This window comes from Bos grunniens, chromosome 7 (assembly GCF_055505025.1).
Source record: "Bos grunniens cultivar Pamir isolate PY7600 chromosome 7, Bosgru_T2T1.0, whole genome shotgun sequence".
NCBI lineage: Eukaryota > Metazoa > Chordata > Mammalia > Artiodactyla > Bovidae > Bos > Bos grunniens.
In genome coordinates, this window is record NC_141171.1 from 33,596,885 (window position 1) to 33,612,786 (window position 15,902).

At 35.1% G+C, this 15,902-nt stretch overlaps 1 protein-coding gene across 3 annotated transcripts in view; it reads right to left on the reverse strand.

The window, feature by feature from the left end:
• Positions 1–15,902, reverse strand: part of PRR16 (proline rich 16) — a 1,143,323-nt gene that overhangs the window by 553,893 nt on the left and 573,528 nt on the right. For all 3 annotated transcript variants that reach the window (XM_086410721.1, XM_086410723.1, XM_086410722.1), the window contains one exon: positions 8,790–8,854. The gene's annotated coding sequence lies outside the window, so the exon portion shown is untranslated. The remainder of the gene's footprint in view (positions 1–8,789; positions 8,855–15,902) is intronic.

The window sequence follows — 15,902 nt, forward strand, 5'->3', positions numbered from 1 at the left end:
ATGCAATGAAATCTCACAGAAAGGAAAAATAGAAATGGCCGTCTTAAAAGTTCCTTTGAATATAGGAAAGCCTCTTTTCCTCCAAAGTTTTGTTTCTTCTTGATTTAACTGTGATTAGATTAATTAGCAATCTAGCACCCACAGAAACTTTGTTCTTCCACTAATTACATTTTCCTGATCTTGCAACTATACAGTCATAGCAGTGGCCTTGCCACATTAGATGAGACCTCTTCATTTTCTTGTCTCTGGGCTCTGCATCATTGTAAATCATTTAGGCTAGTGTTTTAGATGAATCTCTACCAATATTCATTAAACATTCAAATAATGTTTGAATGTCACAAGGATATGTGAAAATTAAATTGTATTTTTTAAAAGGACCGTGTAGATTTTGTTTTATAGAAGAAAATCCTGTGTGTGTGTGTGTATATATATATATATGACTGCTAAATATTTATTTCAAGTGATAGATAGCTTCTAAACAATAACCATACCCTCACCCTCTAAGAAAAATAAAATAATTTAGTTATTATGTGACCAAAAAGTGAAAGACAGCATAGAACATCCAATTTACAGAGCATTTTAGTTTATGAGTTTGGGTTCTAATTATATCTTCTCAGTTGCATCTCAGTTCAATTAATACATAATGATTCAATCAATATATAATCACTATTTAACCAATAACCACAAAGTACATAAATAGGCTTATCTTAAATGATAAAATTACAATAGTATGCCCCTTAGAAGCTTGTAATTCAAATAAAAAAGTCATATGCATTGATAAATTAGCATTATAACTAAGAAGGGAAAATTGTTTTTTAAAGAATTTTACTTAAGAGTACTAAATATATTTTAATCCATAATGGTTGGCCCTTATGAGTTATTCACTAACTTAACCCAGAGTTCATAACAAATTTTGAGTGAGAGTGAATTAAACCATGATAATAGTTATGTGAAAGGAAATTAAAGATTTATAGAGTCCCTAGATTTTGCAGACACTGGACTATGAGCATTCCCATAGCTATTATTTAATCCCTAAACACTACTTTTTTTAGATAACTGCTGAGCCCACCCAACTGGGTAAAGGGCTCCTCTGAAAGTTCTCCATAATCCTGACTTAAATTACTTTACAAGCTTTTTACCTCTAGCCGCTGCATTCAGTGGAATTGTCTCACAACACAGTTACTACTATCTTCACGATTCAGCATACATAATTTTCCCTTCTTGAATCATGAACCTCCCTTTTCCTCTGCACTACTAAAAGTACCTTCTAGCTGCTCAAAGACCACTGCAGGGAACCTTTATCCCAATTATTTTCTACAAATTCACAATGTCAGTATTTCTACACAGTGCCTGGAGGTGGTTTTTTTCAACACTTAGATTTAATTATCTAATACCAAATGGAAAAGATGGAAAAAATTATTTTTTATTCTGTACTCAATATAAGTTTTTAAAAAGTCATAGAATTTACTTTCTTAGAGTAATTTTAGGTTTACAGAAAAGTAAGCAGATGGTACATAGAGTTCTCATAAACCACCTCTTCACCTCAGTTTTTCCTATTGTTAATATCTTGCATTAGTGAAGTACAATTGCTACAAATGAGGAACCAACATATATTATTAATACTATTATATATATTTTAATAATATTATATTAATATATTAATTGTTATTAATTACATTATACATGATATATATAACATTATATAATATATTATAAATTATATTATATGTTAATATATAGTATATAAATATGTAATATTATATAATTATATATATTATTAAATATAATACATTGTATTTATTATATATTTATTTAATAAATATATTATTAAACATAAATATGTTATATATTACAATATATACATAATATATAATATTATATATTTATATATTATATATGTAATATATATATTATATATTATATAATTATAGTTACACATTACATTATATATAATATGTCACATAATATTACATACAATAATATAATATTAATAATGTTCATATGCATGAATATTATTAATGTTGATATATTATTTTTAGTATATAAAGTCCAGAGTTACCGTAGGATTCTTGTATTATGTTATACACATAGTACTACAGATTTTGACAAATGTATAGTCTTGTGCATCCACCATTATGGTATCACACAGAATAGTAGTACTGCTCTATAAATCCTACATATTCATGCTTCCCCTTATACGAATTCCTGATGTTCTTATATAGTCTCTCTCTGTAATTTTGCCTTTCCAGATAGCTATATAGTTGGAATTGTACAGTATGTAGACTTTTCACGTTGAATTCTTTAACTTTCACATGCATTTAAGATTTCTTCTAATAATTTTAGAGTTTCACATTCACACTTAGGTGTATGATACATTTTGAGCTACATGTTGGTCAAAGATGTAAGATCTGTGTTTAGCGGTGTTTTTGAATGCACATAGTGGGTGTTCAGTTACTCTAGCATCTCTTGTTTAAGACTATTAATTCTCCATCAAATTGCCACCACTTCTTTGTCAAAGAACAGCTGACTGTATTTGGTGGTTTTCTCTCTAGGCTCTCTATTGTTTTCCATTGATCTATCTACTTTTCAACCTATATCACAGTCTCTTGATTACAGTAGCTTAATAGTAAGTCTTGAAGACAGAACATCTCACTCCTTTGACTTTTGCCTTTCCATAAAATCTTTAGACTCCGTTGGTCACTGTTCACAAAATCAACTGCTGTGAGCTTAATTGGGATGGCAATGTATCAGTCTATCAAACTGGAAAAAATGAAGTTTTAACAATACAGTATTGAGTCTTCCAAAACATAAACTTGGAATATCTCTCCACTTATTTAGATTTTCTTTGACTTTCATCAGAGATTTGCAGCTTTTCACAAATATAACTTGAACATATTTTGTTAGACAAATATCTAAACATTTAATGCCAGTGTAAATGGTATTGTATCTTTATTTTCAAATTCTAACTGTCCATTTTCAAATTCTAACTTCATTGCTGGTACATAGAAAAGCAATTGTCTTTTTTACATTAATCTTACATACTACAACCATGCTGTATCCACTTATTCAGGAGTTTTTTTTGTTAATAACTTTTGTATTTTCTACATTGACAATCATGTCACCTGTGAAAAGTTTTATTTCATGTAATTCAATCTTTATAACCTTTATTTCTTTTATTGTCTTACTGCATTAATTAGATCATTCAATATGATGCTGAATGGGTTTGGTGAGAGGAAAAATCCTTGTCTTGGTCCCAGTCTTAGGGAAAAAGCACATTCACATTGTTTCTCATCATTAAGTATAATGTTAGCTGAAGTTTTTTCTTTGTACTGTTTTTGTAATTGAAATGCTCTTTATCATGTTGAATTTTGGCCAATGTTTTTCTGTACCTATTAAGTGCTATCATACAACTTATCTTTTTTTGTCTACTGAGGTGATGGGTTACATTATTTTTTAATTAATGCATTTTTGAATGTTGGATAAGTTTTGGATTTCTGATGAATTCTAGCTAACATTTTGAGGAGAGATTACATAAATTCTCTACAATCTCTACCTGAAGATAGATGCAAAGGGAATTCTTCTTAACTCATTCTGAGGACAGCATTGCCATCTTCTTAGTCTCAGAGTCTCAAAACCAAGCACTCTTCAAATCTCCCCTCATTTTCCTGCTTCAACACTTCATGAAGCACATTAACAAAGTCACTCAGTCTTCCTAAAGTCAGCGGTCTTTTTCTTCTATCTCCAAATGTCACTGCTTGCATTGCCTTTTCCCGTTCTCATTTCTTCTGTGATGTTCAGCCTTCTCAAAACTTTTCCAATGCCTACTTGGAGGTCTTCCTCAGCTCCTTGCCTCCTCCAATGATTCTTTCAATATCAGTGTAAAAATGCTTTACTGCACAATGCCAATCATGCCACTTCCTGTCTTAAAAACTCCCATAAAATAGGAATAAAAGTCAGACTGTTTGCCTGCTATCTATGTCTTTTTACAATCTAGGTATGAGTTCTGTCTCTAAACACTGTTAATTCCTCTGTCTAGAAAGTCACCCCCCAGCTATTCGTTCAAAATCTGTTTAATTAATATTACCTTTTCTAGGAAACTTTCTCACAATGAATGTTTGCATGAATGAATGAATGAATAACAACACTGGAAAGTAATATCTCCTCAAAAGACCTTTTTTTTTTCTCTTACGGCACATCTTCCCTTCTACTGTAATTACAATTTTAAAACTACATTATTTCCTCTAGTAGTCTGTGAGAGTCTTTAGAGAGGTTAATTTCTGCCATCACCAGTTACCATGTATCATCAGAATATCCAGGGTTATTGTTAGAGCACAGTTTAAGTGTAAGTGTTTTGTGTGCTGATGAGCCTTTTCAATACTATTTCAAGTATAGTGCAAGGTCAAAGCCTCTCTTAGGGGATCTTTCTCCCTCTTCCCTGACCAACATAATTAAGAAAGCAATCCTCCTCCCACCTCAATCCTGGTTACTTTCTATTCCATGCCCATACCTTATTTCTCTCATAGTCCTATCAATCCAAATCATTTAATTTGTTTCCTTATTTAATTTCTTTTTATTCCACTCTAAACTGAAAGCCCTTTGAAAATATTGCCATGTATTCTATTCTTGCACTTAGGAGTATCTGACATGTAGGTGGCAGTCATTAGCTATTGGATGGATGAATAATTGAATGAATATCTACTTATGTAGTCTACTCGGGGCAAATTAGGAAATAGAAAATAATAAAAATAAATGATGGAGAAAGCAATCTCTTAGACATGGTGAATGAAAGGTGGTCCTGTAATGAGGTATAGGTAAACTGAAGGGCTACATTTACTGCATCAAGGAAGATAAATAGCCTCTAAACATGACACACTGCAGTGCTAACTACTTTCTAGGATGGCAGAAAGCCCTAGATGTGGCATTCTGTGGCACAGTACTCTTTATTTTACCTGCTGGTATCATTACTTCCTAGCTTAAGACATAATATGAGCTGGTATTGCTAAATAAAGTCCAGCTGAGGCAAACCAATGGGAGGTGAACTGGCAAAGAAGATGACAACAGTAACTGAGAATAAGGGATCCTGGGTATATAAGGGAAAGGTTTTGGAGGCTGTTTAGCTCCCAGAAAAGGATTTATTATTAAAATAATAAAGTGATACCACTACCAGAATTGCTATTCCACAAGGGAAGCATATACAATGCTAGACAACTTTTATTATCTAACTGAATCTAAACTGCTTAGTCTCATTTCCTTAAACTCCATGTCCCAGGGAACCAGTGGTCCTTAAATTTTGGTAGCATAAAAAGGAGCTTGTGAAAAATTAATACACATGTATGTGAATATGTGTGTGCTTATGCATATGAATAGGTATATACAGAGTAACTATACAGTTAAGATAGATAGTAAAATAATTTAAATCACAATAAGTTATGTACAGTCAATTCTCATTATTTCTGATAGTCACGTTCTATAAAGGCACAGCAAACACTAAATTAGTGAATATAGAATTATTACTCCTAGGGAAATGCAGAATTTGGCTCCTGTAGGCTTCCAGTCATGTTTTCCTGAGCTGATAATACATAACCTTGTTTTATGTGAGTTTCTGTTTGTGCATGCTCAGTCACTCACTTATGTACAAATCTTTTTGACCCCATGGATGGCCTGCCAGGCTCCTCTGTCCATGGGATTTTCCAGGCAAGAATACTCGAGTGGGTTGCCATTTCCTCCTACAGGGGATTTTCCAAAACCAGGGATCTAACTGTGTTTCTTGCATCTTCTGCATCTGCAGTCAGATTCTTTCCCATTGAGTCACTAGGGAAGACCATGTTTCTGTCTAAAGACATCTTATTTCATATGTATTGTTGGTTCTTTAACCTTGAACTCAAGTTCAGCAGCACTGCAGCTCATACCTAAATGAATCTTATCTGATACATATATTTCCTTCATAAGACTCATCACAGTTTTCTTATACTTGGGAATACTAGACAGAGCTACAACATTATATTTGGAACCCATTTTAAAAAGCAAAATCACAAAACTAAACAAACAAAAAAAAAGGTGAAAAAGATGTCATTAAGTAATCTGTGACATGAATACATTTACAACATGAGAACCAAAAGAAGAAAGCAAAGTTATGCCTTGTTTGGTCTCAGCTGGGAATGCCAAATTTTTCTCCACCCTGTGCAGATGGATGTCCATGAATGATCATAAGTGCATCATGAATATTGAATTGGGGCTTACGAATAACCTTTACTGAGTAGGTGATTTCACAAAATAAAATCTACAAATAATGATGTGTTTGTGTGGAGGCAGTGGAGGTTGAGGGAGGGGGCTTCCCTGGTGGCTCAGATGGTAAAGAATTTGTCTGCAATGCAGTTTCACTCCTGGGTCAGGAAGATCCCCTAGAGAAGGAAATGGCTACCCCACCCCCAGATTCTTGCCTGGAGAATCCCATGGATAGAGGAGCCTAGCCAGCTACAGTCCATAGGATCAAAAAGAGTTGGACACAACTGAACTTGTGTGTGTGTGTCTTTGAATTCTGAGAGAGAAGGAATAAAAGGTGTATTTGAAAGTTGGCATACAAATAAAATAAGCAGAAGTACTTTCCCTTTAAAATTCTGTTATTGATGAATTAAATAAGTCTTGCTTTCAATTTACTTACATATATAACTGGTTTAAGAGAAATGGACAAACTGTAACGGCAAAGCATATGAAATTAAAATTACCTCCAAAATTTCTCTTTACCTCCACGAATGGAAATAAGTGGAAATGATAATAATAACACATATTTTTATCTCTAGCACTGCCAAGAACCTATCCAACCATTGTCAGTCTTTGTCAATTTTAAGTTCTTATGCCACTGAATTTCTACTTTTTCAATACTTTGGATAGATTGTTATGACACATATTTCTAACTCAAGATGGTAATTTTAGAAGCTGGACCAGAGTTGTGAGTCTTAATAAATCATAAGGCAAGGACTAAAAAAAAAAACAAACCCAAATCAGTTCATAATGTAGATGGTGAAGTAAAAGGGATGGTTTAATGATGAAATACAAAGACTTGACCTAGTCTTTGATTTGTGTAGGTGGTAGAAGTGAATCCTTTTAGCAGTATAGTGAGAAAAAAGTATGGAAGCAAAGAAGAGAGGTATCACTTACTTCACCACTGCACATTAACTTCAAAATTATTTAGAAAAATATAATGATTCTATGAAGTCATATTAAAAATGAAAAAAAAAAATCTTTGGAAGGAGCTTTGGCAATTTTTTACAAAACTAAACATACTCTTACCAATCTTGCAATTATGTTTCTTGCAATTTACCCAAAGGATTTGAAAACATATGTCTACACAAAAATCTTCATGGATGTTTATAGGAATTACTCATAATTGAGTAAATTAGGAAGCAACCAAGATGTCCTTCAGTAGGTGAGTGTATAAACAAACAGTGGTTCATCTTGATGATGGAATACAACTCAGTGCTAAGAAGAAATTAACTATCAAGTCACAAAGACATAGAAGAAACTTAAATTTAAATGCATATTGTTAGATGAAAGATGCCAACCTGAAAGGCTATGTATTGTATGATTCCAACCATATTACATTCTGGAAAAGGCAAAAATATGAATGAAGCAAAAAAAAAAATTGGTGATTGCCAAGGTTGGTTGGGGGAGAGGTATAAATGGGCCAAGCACAGAGGATTTTTACATTAGTAAAACACTTCATATGATACCATAATGATGTGTATGTCGCTATATATTTATTTAAACCTGGGGCTTCCCTGGTGGCTCAGATGGTAAAGCATCTGCCTGCAATGCGGGAGACCTGGGTTCGTTTCCTGGGTCGGGAAGATCCCCTGGAGAAGGAAATGGCAATCCACTCCAGCACTCTTGCCTGGAAAATCCCATGGACGGAGGAGCCTGATGGGTTACAGTCTATGGGGTCACAAAGAGTCGGACACGACTGAGCGACTTCACTTTCACTTTCATAGAATGTAAGACATCAGGAGTGAATCATAATGTAAACTATGAACTTTGGGTGATTATGATGTATCAATGTAGATTCATAAACTGTAATGAATATACCACACTGGTGGGGGATGCTGATAATGAAGGAGGTGATGCTATTTGGGGGGGCAAAGGGTATCTCTGGAACCTTCCACTCAGTTTTTCTGTGAACTTAAGACTGCTCTTTCAAAGTCTCTAAAAATACTTTTAATTAAAAAAAAAAAATGAAAGAATAATAAAATTGAGTGCTTCCAAATAAAGACATGCTTGCCCTAGGAAATTAAATTATTTCATCAGGAATTAGTTAGGGGTCATGTTTTCCTAGTGAGTTTACATAGATTCTCTAAAGAGAAATTAATTAATCAAGAAATTTAATTAATGCATCAAGTGGACAAATTCAGTCAAGTAATCCTCTTTAATAATATATCCCACTTAGAGACTCAATCTCTGTTGCCATCCAGCAGTGATCTACACTTTGTAAGGATCAGTAAACATCAGAAATAAAATGGTCCACTCAGGGCTGAGTTGTAATTATCCATTGAACTAATCATTCTAAATTGAAAGCTGTGCAAAAACTACACAACACAGGAGATGGTAGGAAAAAGTAAACATTATCAGACAAAGATGTAATATTACAATGCTTTGGTTCCTATTATGAATTAAATACATAAAGTAATTCTGCAGAAAGAACAAAGTCCAAAGCAGACGCAAACTAATGAAAATCTTATTTGGTATATATCTGATTAAAAAAAAAAAAAACACACACACACACTTAAAACACATACCTGTGCACGTATATTACTCCTTTGTCAACTTTAGGAATCTTCAAAGAGTCATAAGAGGGAGGGAGCTGTATTTAAAAATAAAATTTGGAATAAATAAAAGAATTGTAATAATACTAAAACCTTACATTTAAAAAGATAAATAAAATTTGGAAAAAAAATTGAAATAAAATTTGAAGCATGGTAAAAACTTACCAAGGTTAAAAAGAAAAAACTTCATTTGATAATTACAGCTTAATTTTAAAACAATATATTAATGAATGATATGTATTGATCATTTATGTCAGACATTATTCTAGGTACTTTACAAATAAATATTCCTTAAAAAGCATCAAGTGTAGATATTCTTTGTATGTCAGTTTTATAGATAAGGAAACTGAGGTGTATAGAGGTTAGTTAACATGCCCATGGTCCCAGGGTAGGTAACTGTCAGAGTCAGGGACTGAGTTCTAGAGTTTACTCTTTTACTGTTGTAGCCACACATTCAGGAAAACAAACTCACTCAGAAGAACAATGCAGATGGTGGAGTGCAGTTTATTACACCGGCAGGCCCAAGGCAGAATCTTCTCTTAGCCAAGTACCCCGACCAACTTTTGTGAAAACCTTATACCTTAAGTGTACTGCTCAAATCCATATCCCCAAATTCCTTAAACCTAGCCTGGAAAGTGTTAAAGGGAGATACAAAGAGATTACAGCCATGATTCATAATCAGAAGGGTCAGCTGGTTATACATTGCAGCCTACACCAATGGGTGCCATAAAGATTACAAAGGTGATTGACTACCTAGGGGATTATTACATTGTTTTTGGTGATGGGAGACCTTGGTATGGAATCTGGTGTTTATCATCAGCTCGGCCATAGGTATATTATCCCCATGGCTACCAGGCACATGGTCCAAAGCTCAGTGAAAGTGCAAGAGTTTCAGTGGAGTTTCCTTCTTTTTCAAGATGGAGTCAGCTCAGCCTATTCCTTTCCTCCCTCAATACCACTACCAGGACTATGAAAATTTTCTCTGATGCATCGGGAGCAAAAATGTTTTCTCTTAACACTCTTAGCCAGGACATTCTACACTCAGTCTATGAACATCTAACCCTTTCATTGTCTTGGCATTCTTTCTTATTCTCCCCATTTCCTCCTCCGCTGCTGCTGCTGCTGCTAAGTCGCTTCAGTCGTGTCCGACTCTGTGCGACCCCATAGATGGCAGCCCACCAGGCTCCCCCGTCCCTGGGATTCTCCAGGCAAGAACACTGGAGGGGGTTGCCATTTCCTTCTCCAATGCATGAAAGTGAAAAGTGAAAGTGAAGTCGCTCAGTCATGTCCAACTCAGCGACCCCATGGACTGCAGCCTACCAGGCTCCTCCATCCATGGGATTTTCCAGGCAAGAGTACTGGAGTGGGGTGCCATTGCCTTCTCCTTTATCCCTCTCTTTTATCCTGATGACTTTTCAGCTTTCTTCCCCATCTTTTATAAGTGATTGCCAGGAACTAAAATGCATTTTAGGCTTCTCCAGTGGCTCAGTAGTAAAAAGAATTTGCCTGCAATGCAGAAGACATGGGTTCAATCACCCCTGAGTCCAGAAGATCCCCTGAAGAAGGAAATGGCAACCCACTCCAGTATTCTTGCCTGGGAAATCCCATGGACAGAGGAAACTGGCAGGCAGCAGTCCACGAGGTCACAAAAGAGTCAAACAGGACTTAGTAAATTAAACAATAAAACAAATGCATTTAGCCCCCAAATTAAGTGATTTTGTGGGTCCATATTGTACTATGCAGTCTTTAAAAACCTATCAGGTACTTAATTCAGTTTCTTATTTTTCCTTAATAGGAGAGGTGATCACTTAGTGGTCTTTCGTAGGAAAAGTTTACATTGTCCTGTCCTAGATGTATGGTAGTTACACATTAGATTAGGTGAGAGCAAGAAGCAGTAGATAATTAGCACCAATCTAGAGCCTACTATTGAAGTTACTCATTTAATAAAACAAGCTGAAAACTGGTATCATTTAGGCCAAATTTGGCTGAAAGAACTATTTTGTTTAGTCCACACTGTATTTTACACTTTTTAAAATTAGTTAGAAATGTTTACAAATCATAACATTACAGAAGGAAATCTGCATTTCTGGCTTGTCCTAAATAAGAGTGTAGCCTTGATTTTTCAAGGCAGTAATCAAATGATGCTGAGTAACAATTTATATTTCCTTTAGACAAGCTTAGGATTCTACATTTTTTGTTTGTTTGTTTCTACACATATCCCAGTTCACTCACTTATACCTTCCGGCCCCTCTAGGCAGCTGATACTGCAGACCCTGGCTCTTAAAATATTCATAAGCTGCACTACCACCCCTTAGGGTGGAAGAGAAATTAAGAATTTTCTAATTTGGTTTGTAACTGTAAATTTTTTTTTACCAATTATTTCAAACTGGTTCTAAAACTGACCTAGTTTGAAAATTCACTAATCCTTTTTTAAATACCAATAATTTAAATACATGACACTTAGGAACACTGAAATTGACATTCTTGTATAAAACAGGAAAATCCAGAGGTCAGCCTAGAAGACACTGTGACTACGTCTAATCCAGAAGAGACCTTCCTCTTAAGACATTCCTCCTAAGGAATATTGTTCTGAAATAAAATGAGCCAATGAAGGACAATAATAATAAATTTTCAAGTTTTTCCATAGGGATAGAATTCTCTTTGTTTACCCCAAATGTGTTTGTCTAAAAACCATGGTTGAACAGCAGCTGTCATATTTTTGAATGAGTAGAACTTAGAGGTGATAGCCCACATAATTAGAAGGGAGACTAATATTTTAATTAGATTGTATGGTAGAGATCCATAAAAATAGCAACATTTATGAGACTGCTTTTATTTATATTTTGGATAGGATGATTAAGAAAATCTCAGTTCACCTATCTTTGCACAGGGAGATATTTTGGGGTTGTTAAAAAGATGCTCAAACCACTTACTTGGCACACCATGACACAGAATTTGGAGTTACATTAATTAAGATGTGAAACATAATCAACTGTTAATTTTATATTATTGGAAAAATTAAACAAAACTTTGAGTCACAACTGCTTCATAAGTAATACTAGAGAAAAATCTAAACTAATATATATATATATATATTTTTTTTGTAAGTGTTGACTAAAAAATTAGACTAAAAAACTAGTCACAATCTGAAAGTAGAGAACTATTTTATTTGGTGGAAATGTTAAGGACGCCAACCCTGGGAGGCAGCATCTCAGTAGCCCAGAGAAAACTGCTCTGAGGAGGCAGGAGAGGGAGTCAGACTATATACAAGCCTGCAACAAAGCGGGCAGGAATCTGAACATCAAAGATTATGATTTAGTAAGGAAAACCAGATACCAAGTTAAGGAATTTAGTGTTCTTCTATGTATAGGAAGATGCAAGCTTCTGAGCTCACTAAATACATTCCTTTCATATGCAACTCAGCTTTTTGGGGCCAAATCCTATTTCTTGATTGTTTATATCCTTAATTCCTTGTTCATCTTAAGGCAAATTTGGTGAACGGATGCTTCTTGCCATCTTCTGAGCTCCTCAGCTATCATCTGGTGGCAGCATCTGCTGGATCGCAGGAGTTGTGTTCTCTTTGGGGAGCCTTCATTCACATCTGGAAGCCCGAAACTGCTGATGGCTGTGACATTTCTTGCCCACCAATATGGCAGGAAATATTTCATTTCACATAAGCACTTGCTAAGAAAATGAACACCAATCTCAGAACACAGTACCTAGACTACATAAGGAAATTTATTGCATTTTTCAATATATACTCCATTTGTGCCTTTGTGTATGTATCTGTGCCTTCTGTGCTTCTCACAGCACTGAGACAGGTAAGCTGCAAAGGGCCGAAATGAGCAGAGAGGCAGAGAGTTTGCTCTCAACTTTCATTAATGTTATCTATTAGGGTTTTGAGAGAAAAATATTAACAAGCTAAAGTCATGGCCACTTGGACAAGTTACTGGGGTCTTTAGAACTTGTCACACAAAACAAAATAAAATTAAACAATTTGAAAAACTGTTGATATTTCCAATTCACCATACCTTCTTCTGAGAGTCTTTAGAGAAACTACTGACCTCAGCATGCTCCTTGCCCTAGGACTGGCATGGTAATTTTAGGTAGTTAGAATAGTAAAATGGCAACCCACTCCAGTGTTCTTGCCTGGAGAATCCCATGGACAGAGAAGCCTGGTAGGCTGCAGTCCATGGGGTCGCACAGAGCTGGACACGACTGAAGCGACTTAGCAGCAGCAGCAGCAGAATAGCAAAAAAGGAGTCCAGAATGGTGGTGGCCAGAAAAGCCCTCGAAAATAGAACAAAGGAAGGTCTGAGGACTGGAGTGAGAACCTTGAGTGAAGCAAACAGCCTTCCTGGCTAGCCCAATTTACATAGAACAGGCTCAGGGAGAGGAGAAAAAACTGAACTCGATTCTCAACTGAATTCTACCTGCAGCCTAATCCCCTGGACAGGTTTGGAGCACTTTAACGAAGTCAGAGTTGGTTCCACCTTGAGGCAAGGGGACTGACACTGTATTCTTGTGTTAGTGGTCTTTAACTGGGGGTTTTGGAGGGAAGAAGGACAATGAGAAATTAGTAGTACCCACAGTACCCACGGCACCTGGGGGATGAGTACACTGACTGTAGGGATTTGAGCAGGGCAGAGATAATGGACTCTCAAGAAGTCATAGTTGGAAACAGTTCGCTGACAAAAATAAGTTCATCTTACATCTTCCTCTGATACGTGAGAAGTGGAATATTTCCTGCCGTATTAGTAAACAAGGATGTCAAACGCATTAGCGATTGCAATCCTCCAACATGATAAGGTGATCCCTGAAGGAACACAGGAAGGAAAAGAATACCTGCCATCTAGCAATCATCAGACTACAGCCACTTCCTAAGGTGAGCCCCCAAGCAAACAGGATGTGAAAAATCCGGGATACTGGCCCCAGATAGCTGAGGTCTATATTAAAGGGATGGTTTAGTGAGACCAGACTTTTGCATCTTTCCACACACAAAAAAGCACTAAATTCCTCAACTCGGGTTGTCTGGTTTTCTTTAATTAACAATAATCTCTTAATGTATAGACTACCTGCCCTTTGTTGCAAAACTTCTATAAAACCTGACTTCTCTCCTCACCTCCTCAGAGCAGTTCTCCAGGGGTTACTTGAAATGCTGTTTGCCAGGTTTGAAGTTCTAAAAATTTATGCCTAATAAAATATATCTCAAATTTTAAGCTGTGCCTAGTTTTTCAGTCAACAAACATGGATAAAAATATCCCAATGGGAATTTACCCTGGAGTATGCAAAATATTACACTTTTAATTACAGTTAGGAAATCAGAAAATAAATGTTGCAAAGCTCTAAATTTGAAGCCATAGGAGAAACCTTTGTAAATTAGGAAGCACTACTTTTTTTAAGATGGAAGAAACCAAGACTCAAATGGTTTAAATACTCTTAAGATTGCAGAGATTATATTAGTTGAGCCAAGAGTTGAGCCCAAATTCTATGACTCTAAGATGAGTTTTCATTATCAGTAGACTATAGGTTTCCTTTACAATAACATACTGAAAAATCAGCTTTTGAATTGGCTAAATAGAAATAATGATTTTTCTAGCTAAGATAATTATTTCAGACTATGGAAACAAATCATAGCTGATTCATCTTATTTTATTTGTTTTTCAAAATGGAATTTCAGAACCTATTCTAACTGTTTTAAAGAACGTTGAAACTCCACATTTGAAATAACAGTTTAATTTTTATGTTCTACATTTATTAAAAACAAAACTTTATATTGTAACTTCAGTGCCCATTTAGGTCATTAGCTTGCTCTTGCTAATTATAAACAAGCCAATTGTTATGAAAGGAAGAATGTGATATAATATACATATTTTCTCTTGTGAAGAGAATCATCTTCTGGATAGTTAGACTACAAATTGACTTGGCAAGACAGAAAGTCAATGAAGGGCAATAAATAGACCCCATGGAAATATTTGCCTTAAACAGCCCAGTGTAAAATACTCATTTTTCAGATAATGTGAAGATTGGATTAGCCTAGTTAGGAGTTGCATTTTCTAAATGAAATTCTGCAGTTGAAATGCCAAGGTTTGGTTTTTCTGTTTTCTGTTTGTTTATCATGCTATCATCCTTTTGAAAAAAATAAGCAGATTATTCACTATTTCCTGGATATATTATATGAAGAAGAAACCATTTCCATAGGGGAACTAAATTTTTCCCTGACTCATAGTATTATTACATGCTGGCAGAGTATTAAAAAGTAATTTAAGAATAAAAGATACAAATTATTGGCTCATTGCTAACCTGCTTATTGAATAATATTGAATGTATTTCCTATTGAAACTTCAGAATCCTTACATGGAAAGATCTATGGAGAAACAGCTCAACTAACCAAACCAAAAAGATGAACACACCAAGCGCTCACCAACACTCACATGCATTGAAGCTACAGTCAAGTGAGTGTAAAGATAGTGAGTATACACTTCACTCACTATCTTTTTACTCACTGTATTTAGTGAGTAAATATCTTCAGGTATAGAGGGTTATTGATGCTGAAAAGTCCCTGCTTATTCTGAAAAGCAATGATCAGTTTAGTGACTTAGGGTCAGGTGAAGATGACAAGGGGTTTTGATACGAGTCTGGTGCTTCAAGGTAATCAGTAAATTGAGTGTCACTATAAAATGGAAACAGGAGGAAATGTTGATCTATTTCCTTTCCATATCCCAACACTATATTTCAGAAAAGAAATAAACGTAGAATAGTATAAGCCCCATTTTATGTTGATTTATCAAATCTTATAAGTTTGATTCTAGATTCTGAGGTCAGTTCTGTTTTAAATAAACTATGATCAATATTGTAAAATAATCTTCCCAAGGGAAAAACACCAACATTTTTTTGTAAGGCAAAATGACAACATGAGACTTTTTATAATAACTGGATAGAAATTGTATTTATTGGACTACCCTGGGCAAAATAACAAGAGAAGATGAGTTGACAACAACGGGACTCCATGTTGTCAGCCTTCTATCTTCATGCCACATCTAGGCCACATTTAGACTTTCAGAGTCCAGTTCCAAAGCTGCCCTT